Source organism: Amblyraja radiata, chromosome 1 (assembly GCF_010909765.2).
Source record: "Amblyraja radiata isolate CabotCenter1 chromosome 1, sAmbRad1.1.pri, whole genome shotgun sequence".
Lineage (NCBI taxonomy): Eukaryota > Metazoa > Chordata > Chondrichthyes > Rajiformes > Rajidae > Amblyraja > Amblyraja radiata.
In genome coordinates, this window is record NC_045956.1 from 195936 (window position 1) to 219000 (window position 23065).

Here is a 23065-nt window from a genome sequence, read left to right on the forward strand (position 1 = left end):
GTGTCTTTGGAGTGTGAGAAGGCACCGAACACACAGAGAGAGAGAGAGAATGCCCAGTTGGGCTTGGTCACGGGGAGAATGTACAAACTCCGTACGGACAGCACCCATGGTCAGGATCGAACCCGGGTCTCTAGTGGGTAAGGCAGCAGCTCTACCCCTGCGCCACTGTGCCCACTGTGCCCACTCCTTTGTTCCAAAAATAAACAACTCCACTCTTATCATTTCTTCGCAAAACCAAGTTGTATTTCTAAACTAAGCCAAATTCTTCCATTTACGTGTCAATATTAATTGGTAACATTTTGCATTGATTCCAAAGGAATAACTTTAGAACTAATGTAACTGATATGGATTAGGTAACACATTTCCTCCAAAGAGTGGTGAAACGTATGACCAGTTTGAATCAGAGAGTGAACCAAGAGCTCCGGGAGTTATCTGTCAGAAACAGCTTATCACCGGTGAGTAGGAAAATATGGCTACAATATAATTGCCTAAGAATTAAGTTTCAGCAGAGAGGAGCGATGGATGGCTACTGAACACTGGCCAATGGTCATGTTGGACCTGCGGGAGTAATATTCAGTGACAACCAAGGCATACAGTACCAATAAAATGTCCTTCCCCATTTATGTTCATGCCTACTGTTGCAGAACAGGCAAAGGCAGATCTAAGGCACATTCCGGAGTTGAGTCTAACTGATAGAGGGAGAAAGATAAAGAGAGAGATAGAGAGAGAAAGAGCGAGGGAGTGGAGAGGAGAGAGAGAAGGCAGAGATGGGGGAGAGGCAGAGAGACCGAGAGAGAGCATGAGAGAGAGAGAGAGAGTGAGAGAGAGGGCTACCTTTCTGAGATGCCCAGTGTGTCGTTTTGTGATGCGGAGAGAATTCTCCTGCACATTCTGCACCTCTTTGCCTTCGTCTTCCGTCCAGACACGCCTTGGCGGTCTGTGTTACCACCTGAAGGTGGGGGCGGTCCCCAGTGGAGGTCTCTTTACAAGGAAGTCTTCCCCCTTTACATCGGATATCTGGGGTGGAGAGTGTTGCACAGAGCCGTGGCGTGCAATAAACTTTTGATTCGGTTCTTGGGCTCACCAGCCACCTGAAATTTTTGAGGGGAGGAAGAGACCGTGTTCCACGCTTATATGGAGCACGTAAGGTTGCTGCCCCTGTACCAATATCTGAAGGGGCTGCTCCGCAAGTCTGGTTGCATTTTAGTCCCACCATCGTGGTGTTTGGGCACAAGGCAGGGAGTGAGGAGAGCCGATCGGGGGGATGGGATCTCCCTGTCAGTTTGCTCCTGGGCCTGGCCAAGATGGCCATTGGCGGGTCCAGGCAGCGGGCGGTCGATGGTCACGCCAGAGTCAGCTGCCTGAGAGAGAGAGAGAGAGTGTGTGTGTGTGTGTGTGTGGGAGAGGGAAAGAGAGAGAGTGTGTGTGTGTGGGAGAGGGAGAGAGAGAGAGTGTGTGTGTGTGTGAGAGAGGGAGAGAGAGAGAGAGAGATAGAGAGATATATTGGGTCGGTTAGGTTGGGCATGGTTGATAGGGCCAGGGAACGGTGAGGCAATGATGAGCTGTGATCAGTTGGGTGTAAGGAGGAATTGAATAAGTTGCAGGTGATCGGCAGTGTAAGCACAGGGATTAGTTTAGTGTAGTCGTAAGGGGAGGGTGGAGAGCAGCGGACCAGGTACATCATTAAATTAAAGTCAATCTGCCGGAATCAAACTCCCAACAATGCCCTCTTTAAATCGTGCTGCTGCCACCAGAATGTGGTTGTTCAGAAAATCCCAAACAGCTTCCACAACTCAATACAACATGACTTAGTTTCCCATGCAATGTTCTGTGCCAGTGTTATCTGGCAAAGATGCCATTTGTGTGTGTTGTTGGGAAAATTATCTTACATTTTGTAACCAAATGCTCCCAAGTCAATGGCTGGGTGGGTGTGATTGCAAACTGGCCTTTGGCCTTGTACACTAGCACTATCCTACACCCTAGGGACAATTAACAATTGTTACGGAAGGCAATTAACCTACAAACCTGTACTTCTTTGGAAGGTGGGAGGAAACTGGAGCACCTGGAGAAAAGCCACGGGGTCACGGGGAGAATGTATAAACTGTGTACTGACAACACCCGTAGTCAGCATCGAACTCAGGTCTCTGGCGCTGCAAGGCAGCGATTCTACCGCTGTACCACCGTGCCACCCACAAGGTGAGGTGAGGAGTGGGTTGGTGAGGAATCCACCATGCATTCCTGTTCCTCTGGATGTCACAAAATGTATAATAATCATTGCTAATACTGGAGCGGTTGATTGAGTTTCCAGACCAGTCATGGTTCCTGCTCCACAATGTATTGAACAGAACCAGTTGACAGCGTGCATTAGACCACCCAATCACCACCCTCATCCCTCACTGATGTGTACAAGTGGATGAGAGAGTGGGATAACATAGAACTAATGTGAATGGGTGATCGATGTTGGCATGTGCGTGGACTCAGATTCATGCTGTTTCTTCACTCCTTCAATCAACCCGTTGTGAATCCAGGAGATTTGCCGGTGTGTGGAACGCCACCCTTGCCTGGGCATTCACTTTCCACCCTCAGATTTTCAGTTTATGTGAAGCAGAGCACAGATTTAGCAGAAATCTGCAAAATGATGAGCTGATATGCGGGGAGATAGCAGGCTAGTGGCAGAAACAGTCTGTTCTTCACAAGCTGCAAAAGGTATCTGATAGCAAGAAGGTTATGGCCTCGAGATATTAACGGCGACATCCTTCATGCTGTTCAACGCTTCTACACAGCTCAGCTATGACTCGTAGAAACTGAACAATAACTGCAAAAGGTTAATGATCGGCAACTCAATTAGAATACCATCTACTTTTAACACTTTAACATTCCCTACCTTATCTCTCTCCAGCCCCCCGCCCCCCCCCCCTTACACATATGCAGGGATATCACTGATGGAACTGTAGCAGTTATGTCAGCCTTGCATTTGGAATCCACGAGATTACCATGGCAACATCATATTATCCTAATGGCTACTGGAGAGCCACACAGAAGATCAGGTGTGATGGCTTTCTTCCACGTAAGGGTTGCCAGCAGTTTCTAACTAGCTGCTCGGATTCTGTCTGCAAACTCGAGGGGGAGGGGAAAGGGCACCAAGAATGACTGGATTGTATATTTCAAAAATATGTACAGATTGAACACAGTATTTTTTTTAGTTCCAGTTTTGGAGCAGGACGGTAGGATTTCTGCAGGGCTTTTAATTTAAGCTCAGATAGAGAATGAATCAGCCCTGCATTGCCAGCTCTAATGTAGAGTGTTGTACTGTGCTGGAAACTGGCCAACAGGAGGGGCACTTGAACTGTTTCACCACCAGTGTTACCACTCTCCTCCCTCAGTTGCCAAAGCACCTTATCAGACATAGATAAGTGTGTGTCAGCATTCACACTAAGTGTCCAATGAAATTAACCACTTCAGGGTCACAAAGTGAGAAAATGGTCCAATCAGGAGCATTAACTTATTTTGTTTAAATATAAAGCCCCTGCATAGTATTGGCGAGTTCAATAAAAATCCCCAGCTGGAACCATTTTGGAAGTACAGATGAAGGGAGTGGGCTCGATGCTAACATCACCGCACTGTGCCAGAGATCCAGGTTCGATCCTGACCTCGAGTCATGTCTGTGAGGAGTTTGCACGTTCTCCCTGTGACTGTGTGGGTTTCCTCTCGGTGCTCCGGTTTTCACTCACATCCCAAAGACTTGTGGGTTTGGAGATTAATTGGCCTTTGTCAAATTGCCCTGAGTGTGCAGGGGGCGGATGAGAAAATGGGGTAATGGGAACATGTGATCAACGGTCTGCGCAGACCCGGTGGGGTAATGGGAACATGTGATCAATGGTCTACGCAAACTCGGTGGGGTAATGGGAACAGGTGATCAACGGTCTGCGCAGACTCGGGGTAATGGGAACATGTGATCAACGGTCTACGCAGACCCGGTGGGGTAATGGGAACATGTGATCAACGGTCTACGCAGACCCGGTGGGGTAATGGGAACATGTGATCAACGGTCTACGCAGACCCGGTGGGGTAATGGGAACAGGTGATCAACGGTCTGCGCAGACTCGGGGTAATGGGAACAGGTGATCAACGGTCTGCGCAGACTCGGGGTAATGGGAACATGTGATCAACGGTCTACGCAAACCCGGTGGGGTAATGGGAACATGTGATCAACGGTCTACGCAGACCCGGTGGGGTAATGGGAACATGTGATCAACGGTCTACGCAGACTCGGGGTAATGGGAACATGTGATCAACGGTCTACGCAGACCCGGTGGGGTAATGGGAACATGTGATCAACGGTCTGTGCAGACCCGGTGGGGTAATGGGAACATGTGATCAACGGTCTACGCAGACCCGGTGGGGTAATGGGAACATGTGATCAACGGTCTACGCAGACCCGGTGGGGTAATGGGAACATGTGATCAATGGTCTACGCAGACCCGGTGGGGTAATGGGGACAGGTGATCAACGGTCTACGCAGACCCGGTGGGGTAATGGGGACAGGTGATCAACGGTCTGCGCAGACCCGGTGGGCCGATTTGCTTATTTCTATGCTGTATCTCTAAAAACTTTTAAAAAACAACCGGCAAAACTTGCCGTAGCTATATCATCGGGCGGGACTGGACCTTTTATCGCCTATTCTGACTTGAACTAGAGGGGTTCTGTTGACCATTGAGGCATCCGTCAAAACAACAGCTGCACCAACTCCCATTCATTAACCTCCTTTCACCTAGTTAGGAAGAACTATTATCTTTGTTCTGGTTTTGCTCCGTGGAAGTACCACTGTGAGCAAATTTAGGCCCCATATCCGAGGAAGGGTGTGCGGGCTCTGGAGAAGGTCCAGAGGAGGTTTATAAGAATGATCCCAGGAATGAGTGGGTTAACATATGATGAGCGTTTGACAGCACTGGGCCTCTACTCGCTGGAGTTCAGAAGGTTGAGGGGGAACCTCAATGAAACTTACAGAATAATGAACGGCATAGATAGAGTGGATGCAGGAAGGATGTTTCCACTGGTGGGAGAGTCTAGGACCAGAGGTCACAGCCTCCAAATTAAAGGGCGCTCTTTTAAAAAGGAGGTGAGGAGGAACTTCTTTAGTCAAAGTGTAGTTAATCTATGGAACTCATTGCCACAGAGGGTTGTGAAGGCCATCAGTGGATATTTGTAAGGCAGAGATAGACAAATTCATCATTAGAACGGGTGTCAAGAGTTATAGGGAGAAGGCAGGAAAATGGGATTAGGAGGCAGAGATCAGACATGATTGAATGGCGGAGTAGACTCATAGACTCATAGACAATAGGTGCAGGAGTAGGCCATTCGGCCCTTCGAGCCTGCACTGCCATTCAATATGATCATGGCTGATCATCCAACTCAGTATCCTGTACCTGCCTTCTCTCCATACCCCCGATCCCTTTAGCCACAAGGGCCACATCTAACTCCCTCTTAAATATCATCCAACTCAGTATCCCATCCCTGCCTTCTCTCCATACCCCCCGATCCCTTTAGCCACAAGGGCCACATCTAACTACCTCTTAAATATAGCCAATGAACTGGCCTCGACTACCTTCTGTGGCAGAGAGTTCCAGAGATTCACCACTCTCTGTGTGAAAAATGTTTTTCTCATCTCGGTCCTAAAAGATTTCCCCTTTATCCTTAAACTGTGACCCCTTGTCCTGGACTTCCCCAACATCGGGAACAATCTTCCTGCATCTAGCCTGTCAAACACCTTAAGAATTTTGTAAGTTTCTCTAAGATCCCCCCCCTCAATCTTCTAAATTCTAGCGAGCAACCGAGTCTATCCTGTCTATCTTCATATGAAAGTCCTGACATCCCAGGAATCAGTCTGGAACCAGACTCGATGGGCTGAATGGCCTAATTCTACTCCTATAACTTTTGAACTTGTGAAATTGTGAAGTACCCAATTGTAACTAGATGGAAGACCTCCTGAGAATAACAGTTGAAGTATGCTCACTACCTTAAGACAGGGATAAAGTTGTGGACTAAGAAATGAAGCTGATATCATAAACCAAAAAAAATAACCTCGCTGGAAAATGTTTTTTTGCTCATCCGGTGCAGGTAGACAGACAAATAGACTGAGGCATTGAAAAGATTAAGGGTGAGGTTAAACTGGGCGTCAGCAGCATTCAGGTGGAAACTGATCCTGTGTTTTAGGATGATTTTGGCAAGGGCCAACATGTAATAAGGAACAGGAGTGGTCCTGGGGAGACACCCGAAGTAATAGTGCAGTCTAGTTAATGATCCCCAAGCGTCAAGAGCCAAGAGTGTTTTATGGTCATCTGGCCTGAAACGGCACAATGAAATACTTACTTACATCAGCACAACAGGTATGTAAATATATTATTCTGTAAAACCCATAATAAACAACAATATAGATCGATAGATAGATAGATAGATAGATAGATAGATAGATAGATAGATAGATAGATAGATAGATAGATAGCCTTTATTGTCATTCAGACCGAAGACTGAACGAAATTGCAGCAGTCATACATATAATACATATATATATATATATATATACACACACACAGACACATATATAACAAACAGACAAATAAATGAGCTGTTCTGAACATTGCCAATGAGGGTTCTATTATGTCAATATAATCCTAATGGCATATTAACCAGGGATTAAAACACAAATTGATAGAGGAACTCAGCAGGTCAGACAGCATCTGTGCAGGAAATGAATAGGCGAGGTCGGGATCCTTCTTCAGACCGAAGAGCAGGAAAGCAGCAGGAATTACAGAGGGGAGCGGTGATAGAAGGTCTCACAGAAATCCCATCGAAGAGAAACATGGAAACATAGAAAATAGGTGCAGGAGTAGGCCATTCAGCCCTTCGAGCCTGCACCGCCATTCAATATGATCATGGCTGATCATCCAACTCAGTATCCTGTACCTGCCTTCTGCTGTACCAGACTACCCAGAGGCCTACCATTCACTGTGTAGGTCCTGCCCTTGTTCGACGTCCCAAAATACAACACCTCACACATCTCTGTATTAAATTCCATCAACCATTCCTCCGCCCACCTGGCCAATCGATCCAGATCCCGATGCAATCGTTCACAACCATCTTCACTATCAGCAAAACCGCTAGCTTTTGTACATTCAGCAAACTTGCTCATCTTGGCCTGTATGTTCTCATACAGGGCAAGAGGGTTTTTAAACTAATTCTCCCGACTGACCCCCACCAAGACGATGATCAAGAGCCTTAAATGAGACTGAAACATTTGGGAGTTTAAATGAATTGGGTCAATTCTTTTTGCATCATATCTATTTGGCTTCTCAAGAGGATAAATCTGTGGAGAATTGATTGGTGCGAAAGTTGAACTCTGCAAATGTCTAACACTGGTGATTAGAGATGAACTACATTTCCTAACATCCATTTGAGATGCATCAATTTGAGAAGGAAAGTAGTCACAAAGAAAATGCATTAATTCTTCCTTAATTAAATGAGCTATGCATTATTTGTAATACAAAACAATAGAGTAGCAATTCTAAAATATGGTCTATTTTTCTTTCCTTGTTTTACTAAATGTACAAATGTTAGAGTCAACTACATTGGTGTGGGAGTATGATCACATAAAACCAGCAATGGGTAATGGTAGAAGGCTCCATTCATAGTCATAGAGTGATACAGGCCCCTCGGGCCAACTTGCTCACACCGGCCAACTTATCCCAGCTACACTAGTCCCACCTGAAGATAGACACAAAGTTTATCCTCAGTCTGAAGAAGGGTCTCGACCTGAAACATCACCCATTCCTTCTATCCAGAGATGCTGCCTGTCCCGCTGCATTACTCCAGCATTTTGTGTCTATCCGGTTTAAACTAGCATCTGCATTTCCTATAGTCCCACATGCCCGCGTTTGGTCCATATCCCTCCAAACCTGTCCTATACTGTCTAACTGTTTCTTAAATGTCGGGATAGTCCCTGCCTCAACTACCTCCTCTGGCAGCTTGTTCCATACATCCACCAATCTTTGTGTGAAAAAGTTACCCCTCAGATATCTATTGCACTCATCAGACAGGTTCGTACTTGTAATGCTTTCCTTTGTTCTTTTAAGATTGGCAAGATTTGTAAGACTTCTTCTGGTTTAGAAAGTAGAAAAGTCTATGAATGGGGAAGACATTTAAAAAAAAAGGCACTTTTATATGCAATGTGAGCTGTGAAAAGGATTCAAAGAAACTTCGATAGGGGGATAAGTGACTTGTCAAAGATATGCAGACGGAATGTAATATGGAAACATGCAGGGTCATTCACTTTGGTGGAAAAAAATTTCAAAGAGCATTTTTTTAAATGATGGATGATTAAAAGGTGTTGATATTTAGAGGGACATAGCTGTGCTGCAAATGAATCACTTAAAATTAACATGCAGGTACAGAAAGAAATTAGGAAGCAAGTGGTGCACTGCCCTTTATTGCAGAGGTTTTGACTGCAAGAGTAGGCACATTTTTGTCAAATTATAAAGAGCACTGTATCAAGAATAATGCATCAGAATGTGGTCTCCCTACGTAAAGATACATTAGACAGAGTCTGGCAAACGTACAGCAGATTGATTCCTGGAATGTAAATTACATCAAGTGAGATTTAGTAAACTGGGTCTACATAATCTGCTGGTGTTTAGAAGAATGAGTGGTAATCTGATTTAAATATAGAGATTTTTTTACACAGTTTGACAGGGTAGATGTTGGGATGGCTGGTGCCAAATAAAAGGAGTCATCCATATAGGACTGAGATAAGAAGGTATTTCACCAAAGTGAAGGGAAAAATATTTGAAATTCTCTACCCTTTGATTACATTCAAGGCAGAGATTTGATAGATTTTGTTTAGGACAATAAGAGAAGGAAGGAAATGGGATTAGTGCAGGAAATGGCAATGAAGTGAACAATCAGCGAGGCTTTTCCCAAATAGTGGAGCAAACAAAAGGGGCCAAATGGTCTACTTCTGTTCTTATGTTCTTTTGTTCAATCATCATTGATACTTTAGCATATGTTCCCTATTCTTTTAACTTCAGCTGGTAGAGAGCTGGATAGAATTAACTTAGTTTGGAGATACATCACGGAAACAGGCCACTCGGCCCACCAAGTCCAAACCGTCCCGCAATCCACGCACATTAACATTATCTACACACACTAGGGACACTTTTACATTTATATCAAACCAATTTATCTACACACCTGTTTGTATACTAATCTCTTTTGTGGGACCTTGTCAAAAGCCTTCTGAAAGTCCAGATATAACACATCCACTGGTTTTCCCTACTAGTTGATTCCATGGATTCTTCTGTTAAATCCTAAACTCATTCCTCAACAACTCCTCCATTTCCTGAGGATCTAGATTCCTAACATCTTAGGAATTAGAGGATCATTTCCTAACATCTAGGTTCTCCATCCAGAGGCACTAGCCTTTCAACAGCAACTTTCACAACACTGACTGCCTCAATAACATTGCCCCTCATTCCACCAACCTCTGATGAACATAGCCCAGACTTATTCATTCGTCATCGGAAAAGCTAATCCCAGGAAACAATCTCAGTGAGTATATTCTATCCCAATTCCAAGGCAAGTATATCCTTCCTTGGGCACAGAGTTCAAAGCTGCATATAATTCAGACCAAAATTCTGTACAATTTCACTAATACTTCCTTCCTCTTGAGCTACAAATCCCTTGCAATAAAGCTTAACATACCATCTGCCTCCCAAATGAATTGCTTTCACTTGCGGTGTTTCACAAACCAGGTTTGTACATTAACATTTGGTTACATTTCTGTAAAGAAATATCACTTTTCTATTTCTCCTTTCGATAGGTGTAACGTCACAGTATCCCGAGTCATACTTTATTTACTGTATCGGAAGGAATGGAGATGCTGGTTTACACTGAAGATAGATATAAAATGCTGGAGTAACTCACTGGGTCTGGAGGAAAGGAATAGTGACATTCCGGGTCGAGACCTTTTTTTCAGACAGATTCGGGAGAAGGAAACTATCCTTCTTACTTTATTTACTGCCTTCCTGCCTACTTTCTTAACTTGTCCATATCCTTTTGACTTTGAGTGCATCTCATGAAGCAGGTTTACAGGGTCATCAGGAGCTGAATCAGGAGGGTCCCTATTCCCAGAGGCTACATGGTCAATCGATCGTCAATACTCTGGGCTTGTTTAGCTCAAGTGTGGTCCAATTAAATTTTCCAGGAAAAGGGTCCATTTATTTCTGACTTTACACTGCCTGCGATGCCACTCTATTGGATCAGGTAATTCCAAAGAGAATCCACATACTTCACCAGTCTGCTGTAAAAGAATCTTAAATACAAACATTGCTACAGAACAAGCCGTTATCCACGGGAAAGTCCGCTCTGAACTACTAACCACTATAAAATGTCTTGTTATTTTTGTTCATTCATTCTGTTCCCTCTCTCTGTGTCAAACGCCAATAGCTGCTTGTCCATGAAGATGGGGAGCCTGGGGAAATCAAGACTTACCGAAAACAGCAAGTTCAGAAATACTGGATAGTTAGGATTGGTTACATGGATGTCATGTATTGAAGGTTACAAGTGAGTAAAAACTGGAAGTGCTGAAAGCAATAAGCTATTTCTATCATACTTCAGATTTGTATTGTAAGACTGGATGGATGACTGTTACTTAAAGCGGTGGTCATTATTTGGAAACAGATGAGCTATCATGGCACCACTCTGTTCTGGTTTCTCACTCTCAGCTGTGGCTTATTGACAGTATTCACCTAATTGATGATAGACACAAAACGCTGGAGTAACTCAGCGGGACGGGACAGGCAGCATCTCTGGAGAGAAGGAATGGGTGATGTTTCGGATCCAGACCCTTCTTTAGACTCGCCTAATTGAGTCAGACTTTTGCTCTGACCTCCATTCTGGAAACTTTAACCCAAACCAATGGGACTGCGGTTTGTGAAGATGCTACCACAGGCCTGCAACATAGGAGCAACCATCCACTGGGACAGATATTAAACCAAAGGCCTGTGGCCACTAAAGATTTCAAAGAATTATTCAAGGGAATAGCATAGGGAGTTGTGAAATCCTGTTGAATAACCTAATGGCTAAAAGAGACAAAAACACTAAATGCTTGAGATACTCAAAGAGATACTGTACAGCACAGTGTGGCACGATGGAGTATCGGTAGAGTTGCTACCTTAGAGTGCCATGGCCCGCGTTTGATCCTGACTACGGATGTTGTCTGTATGGAGTTTGTACCTTCTCCCCGTGACTGCATGGGTTTTCCCTGGGTGCTCCGGTTTCCTCCCACACTCCAAAGACATACCGGTTTGCAGGTTAATTTGGTTTTGGTAAAACAAATTATAAATTGTCCTTAGCGTGTATGTATGATAGTGAACGGTGATCGTTAGTTGGCGCCGACTCGGTGGGCTGTCACTGTGCTTATCTCTAAACTAAACTAAACCAAACCAAACTAAACCATTCCAAACCAGAGAGAAACAATGTGAACATTTCAGGTGGGATTAGTGTAGATGGAGGTTGTTGGTCGGTGTGGGCAAGTTGGGACAGAGGGCCTGTTTTCATGCTCTCTATATTCTCTGACTAATTTGAAAATTTGAAAACCTTTGCTTTTTTTCTGGTTTGAGAAAAGAATTGGAAGGTAATGCATCTCACAGCCCAACACATGCTTGAGAAGCTTGGCTATACACCAGTGAAAGGACACATTTCTACATTGATAACTGGTTGAGGACACAAATTAGTTAGAATAAAAAGTTGCCTCTGAAAGTCGGGCATCACAAGTGTTCTGCAAAAGTATTACAATTGCGAACAAATAGTAGACGGTACATAACCATATTGAATTATTGGTGTGTTCCAAGCCCTTTTCTCAATCTATCAATCATATTTATATTGATCAATAGTCCAACACAAGGTCTATGTACTGCACTTACTAAAATTAAAGAAATCCCCTTGTGTCTGTTCCAACATTCAAAAAGATTGTATCTGGTCTGTAACTAACTCTGTATTTCTGTGTTTGCTCCACATCCATAAATATACTTGATTAATAAAAAGGTGTTAACCATTGGTTAAGCATCAACTGCTATTGTGAATCAACATTGTGTGTGGAAGTAGCTCCAAACTCTACTCCTGGAAGTCCGATGGTTTCTCAGAAGTAACAACCAGTTTGAAGAAGGGTCACGACCCGAAAAATCACCCATTCCTTCTATCCAGAGATGCTGCCTGTCCCGCTGGGTTACTCCAGAATTTTGTGTCTATCTTTGGTTTAAACCAGCATCTTCGGTTCCTTCCTACACACTTCTCATATTATCTATCCTGTCAATTCTCTTTAATATCTTGAAAGTTTCAATCGTCACCCCTGATTCTTCTAAATTCTATGGAATATAACAACGATCATAGATTCAATTATTCACCAGTACTTTATTGTCACGTGTACTTAAGTACAGTGACATTCTTCGTTTTGCACACAATACACAAAGCATGCAAAGAGTTAAGGGCCTGTCCCACCAGCATGCGGTTGCATGCGTCTAGCGCGACCAAACATGGTGGCTTGAGGCGTACGGCCTCGCGGGTCCGGTCCCACTTCCAAGCGCGGAGGTGTCTGGAGTTGTGCGGGGCTGGTCCCGACATCATACTCACCAATCAGCTGGGCAGGAGGCGGGCCGACTGAATTTGGACGTCGCACGGCGTCGGGCGGTGACGTCATCGTGCAACGCCACGCGCTAGGCGTACACCGTCAAGGCGCTGCGTACGGCCTCAATGCGGCTGCAGGCCGACAGGCCGTTTTCGCGCGGGATTTTCGGACAGTGCAAGATTTTTGGAGCCCCGCGCAATGTCGGGACCAGCCCCGCACAACTGCATACGCCTCCGCCAATCGAAGTGGAACCGGCCCCGCGCGGCTGTACGCCTCAATTGACCACGCTTGCTGGTGGGACAGGCCCTTTTACCGGTTAGCTGGTGCTGACAAAGCTCCAAAGAACACATTGTCCCGATGGTCCCACTTTGTTCTCGGCCCCCCCCCCCCCCCCATACCCTCCGAGTCCTACCAGCGAGCCGTCCCTCTCCTCTCTGACCCTTCAACCCTCATGCACCTCCCGCAGCCGACCGTGAAGGCGTGAAGACCAGCGACTGACCGCAAGTCCGACTCTCCTCCCTCCAGTTCCCTGTCTCTGGGGGCGAGCGGGGGATGAGCCTCGGACACAATCCAGGTGGGATCTGCAGCCGGCTGCACAGAAACAGCACAAGCACAGGCACTTCAGCCCATGATGTCTGTGGCAAACAAGATGCCAACTTAAACTAATCTGACTCAAGAACAGCCTCTTTTCCACAGTTATCAGGCTTCTGAATGGTCCTTCCACAAGATAGAGTCTAGTTGATTCGGACATTGGACTTTGTCTGTACATTACAATGCTGAGAACTACTGCACTCTCTCTTCCCCTTTGCTCTACCTATGGTACGAGTGCGGCATGTTTGTATTTATGTATAGAAACATAGAAACATAGACAATAGGTGCAGGAGTAGGCCATTCGGCCCTTCGAGCCTGCACCGCCATTCAATATGATCATGGCTGATCATCCAACTCAGTATCCTGTACCTGCCTTCTCTCCATACCCCCTGATCCCTTTAGCCACAAGGGCCACATCTAACTCCCTCTTAAATATAGCCAATGAACTGGCCTCAACTACCTTCTGTGGCAGAGAATTCCACAGATTCACCACTTTCTGTGTGAAAAAAGTTTTCCTCATCTCGGTCCTAAAAGATTTCCCCCTTATCCTTAAACTGTGACCCCTTGTTCTGGACTTCCCCAACATCGGGAACAATCTTCCTGCATCTAGCCTGTCCAACCCCTTAAGAATTTTGTAAGTTTCTATAAGATCCCCCCTCAATCTTCTAAATTCTAGCGAGTACAAACCGAGTCTATCCAGTCTTTCTTCATATGAAAGTCCTGACATCCCAGGAATCAGTCTGGTGAACCTTCTCCTCTATGACAAGAATGTCTTTCCTCAGATTAGGAGACCAAAACTGTACGCAATACTCCAGGTGTGGTCTCACCAAGACCCTGTACAACTGCAGTAGAATAACCTGTATAGGATAATCTGATTTGATTGGATAGCATGCAAAACAAAGCTTTCAACCATAGAAACATAGAAACATAGAAAATAGGTGCAGGAGTAAGCCATTCGGCCCTTCGAGCCTGCACCGCCATTCAATATGATCATGGCTGATCATCCAACTCAGTATCCTGTACCTGCCTTCTCTCCATACCTGCCTTCTCTCCAGATCCCTTTAGCCACAAGGGCCACATCTAACTCCTTCTTAAATATAGCCAATGAACTGGCCTCAACTACCTTCTGTGGCAGAGAATTCCACAGATTCACCACTCTCTGTGTGAAAACCATACCTCGGTACATGTGACATTAATAAACCTAAACTGAATCCATTCAGCCTGTTTATCCTCTACATCCCCCCATTCCTTGCATATCCATGCGCCTATTTAAAAACCTATTAAATGCTACTATCATACCTGCTTCCACCACCTGTTTCCAGACACCTACCTCCGTGTAAAGAAAATATTCCCCACGTATCATTTTTAAAATTGCACCCGCCGATTCCCTTATAGCTAATATCCTCTAATTTAGACAGGATCCTTGTGAACTCTAGGTTGCATTTCATATCAAAACGCTGAATGCTGAAGGAACTCAGCGGGGCAGGCAGCATCTGTGGAGGGAATGGACATATGACGTTTCCATATGATGTTCACTAATATGAACATTATATTAAAGTACATAAATAATATAAGGTCCATAAATAATGTGCTTCTATTCTATACTGTACTTATCACTGCTGACTAAATGTTGCACCCATCAACACTATGATGTTACAAGTACTAAATGCTATTGTCACCACCAGTTAGCAGTGTGATATCAATGCCGTACAGGGACATTTGCATGTAACTCAATATCTTTAACACCGTGATAGTAAGCCTTTTGAATGTCATTTAATTTGCATTAATTACTTGACCATTGTCACTGTGGATGGCAGATCTGTGAAAATTCTATTAACCATGTGGATATAGTATGATATTTCACATGCTCCTCACCACACTTGAAAGCATGAGTTTGTAAAATTCCAAGCACCCACGTTTGGCTGCATTTACTGCATGCTGCATAGAGAATGCACTCGTGTTTGTTTCTGCAAGTGAAATGTGGTCAATTCCTCAAGGCAAAGGGAGATGCAGTTGGGAACCTGAGTTGGGAACCTGAGTTGGGAACCTGAGGGGCCAATTAGAGGGGTGAAATGCTAAACTGGAACTAAAAAGTCAGGGTTCAGGTGAAGGTGTATTTAGGAACACAGAAAGAGAAGGCATTAGTGCAGGACAATGACAGGGGTAACAATAACCTGAGTGTATCCGAAAGGGGCAGGCGTAATAGTGCACCAGAAAATAGTGCAGGGGTGCACAGTGGCACAGCGGTAGAGTTGCTGCCTTACAGTGCCAGGGATCCAGGTTCGATCCTGACTTGGGGTGCTGTCTGTACAGAGTTTGTATGTTCTCCCTGTGACTGCGTGGGTTTTCCCCGGGAGCTCCGGTTTCCTCCCACATTCCAAAGACGTACAGGTTTGTAAAGTAGTTGGCTTTGGTAAAAATTGTAAAATTGGCTCTTGTGTGTAGAATAGTGCTAGTGTACAGGGATTGCTAGTCGGTGTGGAGTGTGTAGGATAGTGCTAGTGTACAGGGATTGCTAGTCAGTGTGGAGTGTGTAGGATAGTGCTAGTGTACAGGGATTGCTAGTCAGTGTGGAGTGTAGTATAGTGCTAGTGTACAGGGATTGCTAGTCGTGTGGAGTGTGTAGTATAGTGCTAGTGTACAGGGATTGCTAGTCGGTGTGGAGTGTGTAGGATAGTGCTAGTGTACAGGGATTGCTAGTCGGTGTGGAGTGTGGGAGTGTGTAGGATAGTGCTCGTGTACAGGGATTGCTAGTCAGTGTGGAGTGTGTAGGATAGTGCTAGTGTACAGGGATTGCTAGTCAGTGTGGAGTGTGTAGGATAGTGCTAGTGTACAGGGATTGCTAGTCAGTGTGGAGTGTGTAGTATAGTGCTAGTGTACAGGGATTGCTAGTCGTGTGGAGTGTGTAGGATACTGCTAGTGTACAAGGTGCATGCCGACAATCCCCCAACAGTAGCTATCATGCCGGACAATCCCCCAACAGTAGCTAGCATGCAGACATTCCCCCAACAGTAGCTAGCATGCAGACAATCCCCCAACAGTAGCTAGCATGCAGACAATCCCCCAACAGTAGCTAGCATGCAGACATTCCCCCAACAGTAGCTATCATGCAGACAATCCCCCAACAGTAGCTAGCATGCAGACAATCCCCCAACAGTAGCTAGCATGCAGACAATCCCCCAACAGTAGCTAGCATGCAGACAATCCCCCAACAGTAGCTAGCATGCCGGACAAAGAATAAATATAAAGGATCTCCTATGAAAGTGTGATCATAGTTTGGTTGAGAATCAAACTCAGTGAAGACAAGAAACTTGGATTTAAAACTTAAGTAAGGATAATTACAATGTTGCAAGGACAGAGGTGACTAAAATGGACAGGGAAACGAGAGTAAGTTTCAGCAAGTGTATATATTCTGGTCAAAAAGAATGTTCAGTGAGAAGGAATCGCCATCCATTGTTAGATCAAGACATGAGTTCATAAATTCATGGCATAGGAAACAAAGTAGGCTATTGAGCACATCGCGCCTACTCTGCCATTCAATCATGGCTGATCCATCTTTCCCTCTCCACCCCATTCTTCTGCCATCTTCCCACAACTCTAGGGATGACATCGTTGAAAGAGGAGGCATATAATGCTGTGAAGATTCGTGATAGGTCAGAGGATTGGAAAGTCAATGACTAAAGCATTACAAAGAGGAGGAAGATACTGTGTGAGTGTAGACCAGCAAAGCAGACAATAGCAGCTCTAATGCTGTCAGAAGAGCTGAGTAAACAGAGACACAAATGCAGATACTCTAACCTGGAGCATCAAACAATTTGCTGGTGGAACTCAGTGAATCAAGCCTCATCTGCCAAGGATAGGAATTTGGCAACATTTTGCATTGAAAAACTGCTTGAGAACTGAGAGTAGAGAGGGAAGATAGCCAGTACAAAGAGGAGGGGTTGGGTGTTGAGACAGGGGCCAGAGGTGATTAGTGGACAGACTACGTAGGGCAGATAGAACCAGACAGAGATTATCCTTCTTGGCTTCATCTGCCCACCATATCCTTCCCACCCCTCGGTCCACCAACCACCTCAGGCTTCTCCCTCTCCACTCCTCCTCTTCTCCTTGCACTGGTTATCTCCCCTCTCCATTCGCAATCCTGATGCAAGGTTTCGTCAACAATCCCTTTCCCTCCAGACAGATGCTGCTCGACCCACTGAGTTCCTCCGGCTGATTGTTTGTTGTTGAACGAAGCCAATGTTGGCTCCTTCGAGAACGATAGTTGGAAAAAGAAGAATGGCAGAGATTCTAAATAATTATTTGGGGTCAGTCTTCGCAGCAGAAGACACTTGAAAATATCTCAACATTTAGTTCGATAGTTCGATGGTACTTTATTTTTCACATATGCAACTGCACAATTAAATTACTTTTGCATATATTACACACAGTGGTGGACTGGCCAGGGTGTCAGCTTGCCCGATGGCAAGTGGGCCCCTGATGAAGTGGGCCCCCTTTGTCTCCTGGCAACCAATATTTTTAGACCCAGTCCGCCACTGATTACACATGCTGGCACCACCATGTCTTGGTGCCATTTATTCTAGTTTCACATTGAACCTTGGATGGTTTATGTTCTGGGTTGCTTATGCAGTTCAAAGTGAGAGTATGTTGATTTGTTCCACACTGTTTTACATTCTCTTCAAACAACTGTTACTACAAGCCCACAAACAAATGTACAATATGGTTCAGACACAACGAAATGCAGATGCTGGTTTACAATGTTGACTCACTGATATATATAATTCTTCACCTCTGCAACAATCTCATCCTTGGTTAACCAACTTGCTCATTTCTTTCCTTTTTTCATGCCAAAGTTTGCTCATCTTTTGTCTCAGTAAAGTAACATCCTAATTGTGAAACTTTCACCTGTGTTTTCATCCCTGTTCCCTCTCGGCTCCATTCCTATGACCCGCTTCACCATTCGAACCTTTACTTTCAGCTGGCAGGAGCCTACTCTCTGGAATTTGTGCCTGAAACCACTGCTTCTTGACTTTCTCCCTTTCTTCCTTTATAATGCTCCTCAAAACCTTCTCTTTAACCAAGCTCTTGGCCTTCTAATGTCCCATTACGTGGCTCAGCAGCAATGTTGGATGGTGCTTTCCCCCATACATCACCTTCACCTTCTCCGCTGCTTCCTTTATGCTACATGGCCCTGTATATGGGAGTGTCACCACACCATATTTATAGCTTCCTTCTATGCCCTAGGAAAGTATTAAATAAGAAAAAGATCATTTTGTTGCTGCTTTTACTTTGTGCTTTTACATAAGAAGCAGGAGTGAGAGGGCACAGTGCAGTTCTTTGTTTGTGTTGCTGCTTTTACATGAGAATGTAAGAAAGAGAAGCAAGAAGATGTCATCAGTTCCCTAAGCCTGCAATGCCATTCATCAAGATCTAGGGTGATCTTCAAGCTGAAAGACATTTCCCTGCACTCTCCCCATATCCTTTGATTTGCGTAATTTTCAGAAATCTATCGATCTCTGATTTGAATGAACTCATTGACTGCACCTCCACAGCCCTCCGGGATAGATAATTCCAAAGTTTCACTGTCCTCTGTCCGCATTTCTCCTCCACTCAGTGGCCTTTTCTGTATCTACGATCCCTATGATTTTCGATTTCACAGGCTGAGGAGTCTGGGACTTTTCCCGAGAGCCCTTGGCCAGGGTACTCTACATCCAGCATTTTACGCTCTGTGAGAACTCTACATTTCAATGAGCCCTTCAAAACTCTATAGAATACTCGCTTAGATTATTCAATCTGTCCTCATAAGCCATAAACTGCCAGCAGTTAAGTGCAGTCCCTCTATAGCATAGATTCATGGAGACATATAGCACAAGATCAGGCCCCCTTTGCCTGCTGAATCTGCACCCATTCACCAAGCACCCATTAATAGTAATTCTACACTAATCCTCAGGTCAGAATTGAACCTGGCTCACTGTAGTCATGAGGCAGCAGCTCCAGTCGTTGCACTATTCCACATCCTTTTTGAGGTAAGGAGACTAAAGCTGTACACAATAGTCCAGGGGCACCCTCGTAAAGGCTCAAGTTATACACAAAAAGCTGAGTAACTCAGTGGGTCAGGAAGCATCTCTGGAGAAAAGGAATAGGTGACGTTTCTGGTCAAGACTCTTTGTCACCTATTCCTTCTCTCCAGAGATGTTGCCTGTCCCACTGAGTTACTCCAGCTTTTTGTATCTATCTTTGGTGTAAAGATCTGCAGTTCCTTCCTACACACAAGGCCCAAGTTATCTTTGGTTCCTCTGTTTCAGTCAGAGACAAGTTGCCAGCAGTCTGCAATGATTCTACCACCAGAAGATCTTGTGCTTCAGTGTTGTGTTCCCCGAGCAAATCATTAGTAAAAGAGAAATAAAGTGCTGGTGTAACTCAGCAAAAGTATTTCAGATTTATAATAACTGCAGCTTTTTTACTTCAAAAAAGGAAAGAAATGAGCAAGTTGGTTAACCAAGGATGAAATTGTTGCAGTGGTGAAGAATTATATATATCAGTAAGTCAACATTGTAAACCAGCATCTGCATTTCGTTGTGTTTGAACCATATTGTACATTTGTTTGTGGGCTTGTAGTAACTCTCTGCCACAGAGGGTAGTTGAGGCCAGTTCATTGGCTATATTTAAGAGGGAGTTAGATGTGGCCCTTGTGGCTAAGGGGATCAGGGGGTATGGAGAGAAGGCAGGTACGGGATACTGAGTTGGATGATCAGCCATGATCATATTGAATGGCGGTGCAGGCTCGAAGGGCCGAATGGCCTACTCCCGCACCTAATTTCTATGTTTCTATGTTTCTATGACAAGCGAATGAGACTCAAGCAGCCAAATTAATTTAGGCCGAATCAAAAGGTATGCAAAACACAAAAGGTCACCTACATGGCAGGCAACTGTCTTGTTTATCTCCACCCTGTCCCCACCACATTCAAAGAGGCCTCCCACTCACCTCCTGCACCATAGGGGAGCATCAACAGGCACGGAACTCGCTGTCGAAACATGGGGTGCACACAATTTCTTGGTGGCCGTGCGTGCACACACACGAGGTTTCAGCCGTGGGCCCTATGGCCGGTAACATCGGCAACTGACCTGGTAGGTGACCGACTCCGAACTCTGGCAGCAACAGCTTGGTCCGCCCCGAATGGTGGGGCTTCATTCGGCCCGTTCGCGGGGGGAGCCTCGATCGCCTCGACTCAGCGGTTTGACCGCAGGGCGGTCGATGATCCCGAGGTCGATTTTTAGCTGCGCTGGGCGATGAAAAGCCCCACGAACGGGCCGATTCAAGTTCCGCTCTGATCTTTGCTCCACCAGGATGTCTCCCTCCTCCAATCACCGCGCTCTATCCTCAGTCCCAGCCCCCTACTTCCGCCTCTGACCGACACCTCCCTCCTCCAATCATCGCGCTGAATCATCATGTCCCCCACCCCTTACTGCCTGCTGACTGACATCTCTCTCGTCCAAACGGCGCCCTCCCTCGATCATCAGTCCCACCCCCACTGTCTTGTGGAAAGCGGAGATTTTTAACAGCTTTTATTTTCACTAAGTTTTAAAATCCGGATTACAAAAAATGGGGAGGGGGGGATCACCCCCACCTCTTAAAACAGGAGTGGGGGGGGGACGGGACGTGTCCCCCCTGTCCCCTTGTTCCCCCCTCCCGGGATTTCCGCCGCTGAGCATCAATACATATGCTCAGTCGAAAATCTCATTAAGAAGGACTAATTTTATTTGACTGGTCACAGTTCAGCAGTGTTAGTTTACAGATTATTGCAGCTAAAGCAGTGAAGGGGCTGCAGTACTACAAGCATGCGTGATAATCAGGTGGAGAACTGCAGGACTGAAGTGGTTAACATCACACTACCATATGCATCTTGTCACAGTATCTCTCCCTTCTATCACTGTGATGTCTGGGAAATCTCTCCTATACCCTGCACACATTTGCTGCAGTTACTTTAAGGTACAGCCTCATAAATTCATTAAATAATTAAGATGCTGGGGGGGGGGGGGGGGGTGGGGGTGGGGGAGCGGGAGGGGGTGGGGGGGGGGGGGGGGTAGGGGAGGGGCAAAGGTTTGCTCTCACTACTGCAAATGCCACAGTTCTCCAAGATACAGTAACTACTGCAAGTATTTGTAGAAACAAGGAACTACAAATGCTAATTTACACCAAAAAGAACACAAAGTGCTGGAGTAACTCAACGGGTCAGGCAGCGTTCCTGGAAAACATGGATAGGTGATGTTTCGGGTCAGGACCCTTTTTCAGAAGTCTGAAGGACGGTCCCGACCTGAAATGTCACCTATCCATGTTCTCCAGAGATGCTGTCTTAACCCGCTGAGTTACTCCAGCACTCTGTGTCTTCTTTTGTAAACTATCTGCAGCTCCTAGTTATTAGAAGTTATGCTTGACAGGTCCTCCTATCCCCATTATTTAACTTTATTTAGGGAGCCATTGTATTGCATGCATTAATACAATTCACCTTAACCACTCCAGCAGCAGCGAGCTGCACAATCCTGCCATTCTCTGGGTAAGTGTTTCTCCTGGGATTCCCTGTAATACTGAACATAGAACATAGAAAAATATAGCACAGGAACAGGCCCTTCAGCCCACAATGTCCGTGCTGAATGCGATGCCAAGATCTGCCTGCACATGATCCATAGCCTCCATTCCCTGCTTATTTATGTGGCTGGCTAAATAGAGTCATTCAGCACAGAAACAGGTCCATCAGCCCAACTCATCCATGCCGACCAAGATGCCACATCTAAGCTAGTCTCACTTGCCCACATTTGGCCCATATTACTCTATCCTTTCCAGTCCATGTATGCCTGTCCAAGTGTCCTACAAATGTTGTTATTGTACCTGCCTCAACCACATTCTCTGGCAGCTCACTCCAGATAGCCACTAGATTTACAGTAGGGTTAGTACCATTTCTTCAAGTTGACCTACAGAAGATAGTTCAATCCCAATTGTGCGATTATGCCATTATGTGGTCATTCCAAGTTGGTTCCGATCAGTAGTACTCACTGCCTCGTTCCCAGTTTACTTGGACTCCTCCACTAGGAAGAACATCTTTTAAGCCAAAATAAGAACGTCTAGAAAATAAAGAGTTGATAATAACTCGTCCATAGCAACCAAATGCCACATCTAAGCTCGTCCCAAAGTCAGAAAACTAAAGAGATCAAGGTAGCTCAAGTAGTCTACGGTAGTGAGAGAAATGGTGATAGAAAGGGGAATATCTACCGTCCCCCATTTCCCAGCAGGGAACTGCACATACTTGGAGCAAACTTGGTGCCTGGATGGTCACAGTGTAAGTCTGACCCGTCCTCCCTGCAACTTTAAATTACATTAGTAAAATGACACTGGCAGATAAGTCAGCTCCCTCCGCATGGCAGGCTTAAAATAGTCAACAAGTGCCGACATCCATACCAAGTTTTACTGCACTCGCTACCCACACCAACTGGCTCACAGACAGTCTCACGGCGAAATCCCAGAATTTCGGGCAGCGTGCCAAATCTAGAATTTCACCTTCCATGCTGCAACAGACTAAACAGCTTAAGGATGAAATATGTTCTACTGAATGGATCCTTTATCCTTAAACATTATAAAAAGCAATACTGTATCTGTACACTTACCGACTTCCTTCAATGGCCTCTGATTCCCACTTAAATGCTTTCAAACTGCATGCCGTAGGCAGGCTGGCTGGCTGGGGGGCAGACATTGTGGCTGCAACTCTTGCTGCCGCGCCGTTGTACAGTTCTACGTCAGCGACA

The 23065-nt window shown here is 45.3% G+C and overlaps 1 protein-coding gene and 1 long non-coding RNA gene across 3 annotated transcripts in view; one reads left to right on the forward strand and one right to left on the reverse strand.

Moving 5' to 3' along the window:
* The window catches only part of maml3 (mastermind like transcriptional coactivator 3), a 517266-nt gene that overhangs the window by 27805 nt on the left and 466396 nt on the right, over nt 1-23065 (reverse strand). The window lies entirely within an intron of this gene.
* LOC116990915 lies at nt 5895-12218 on the forward strand. Its single transcript, XR_004416662.1, has 3 exons — nt 5895-5950; nt 9804-9807; nt 12208-12218. It is a non-coding gene; the product is annotated as an uncharacterized LOC116990915 (long non-coding RNA).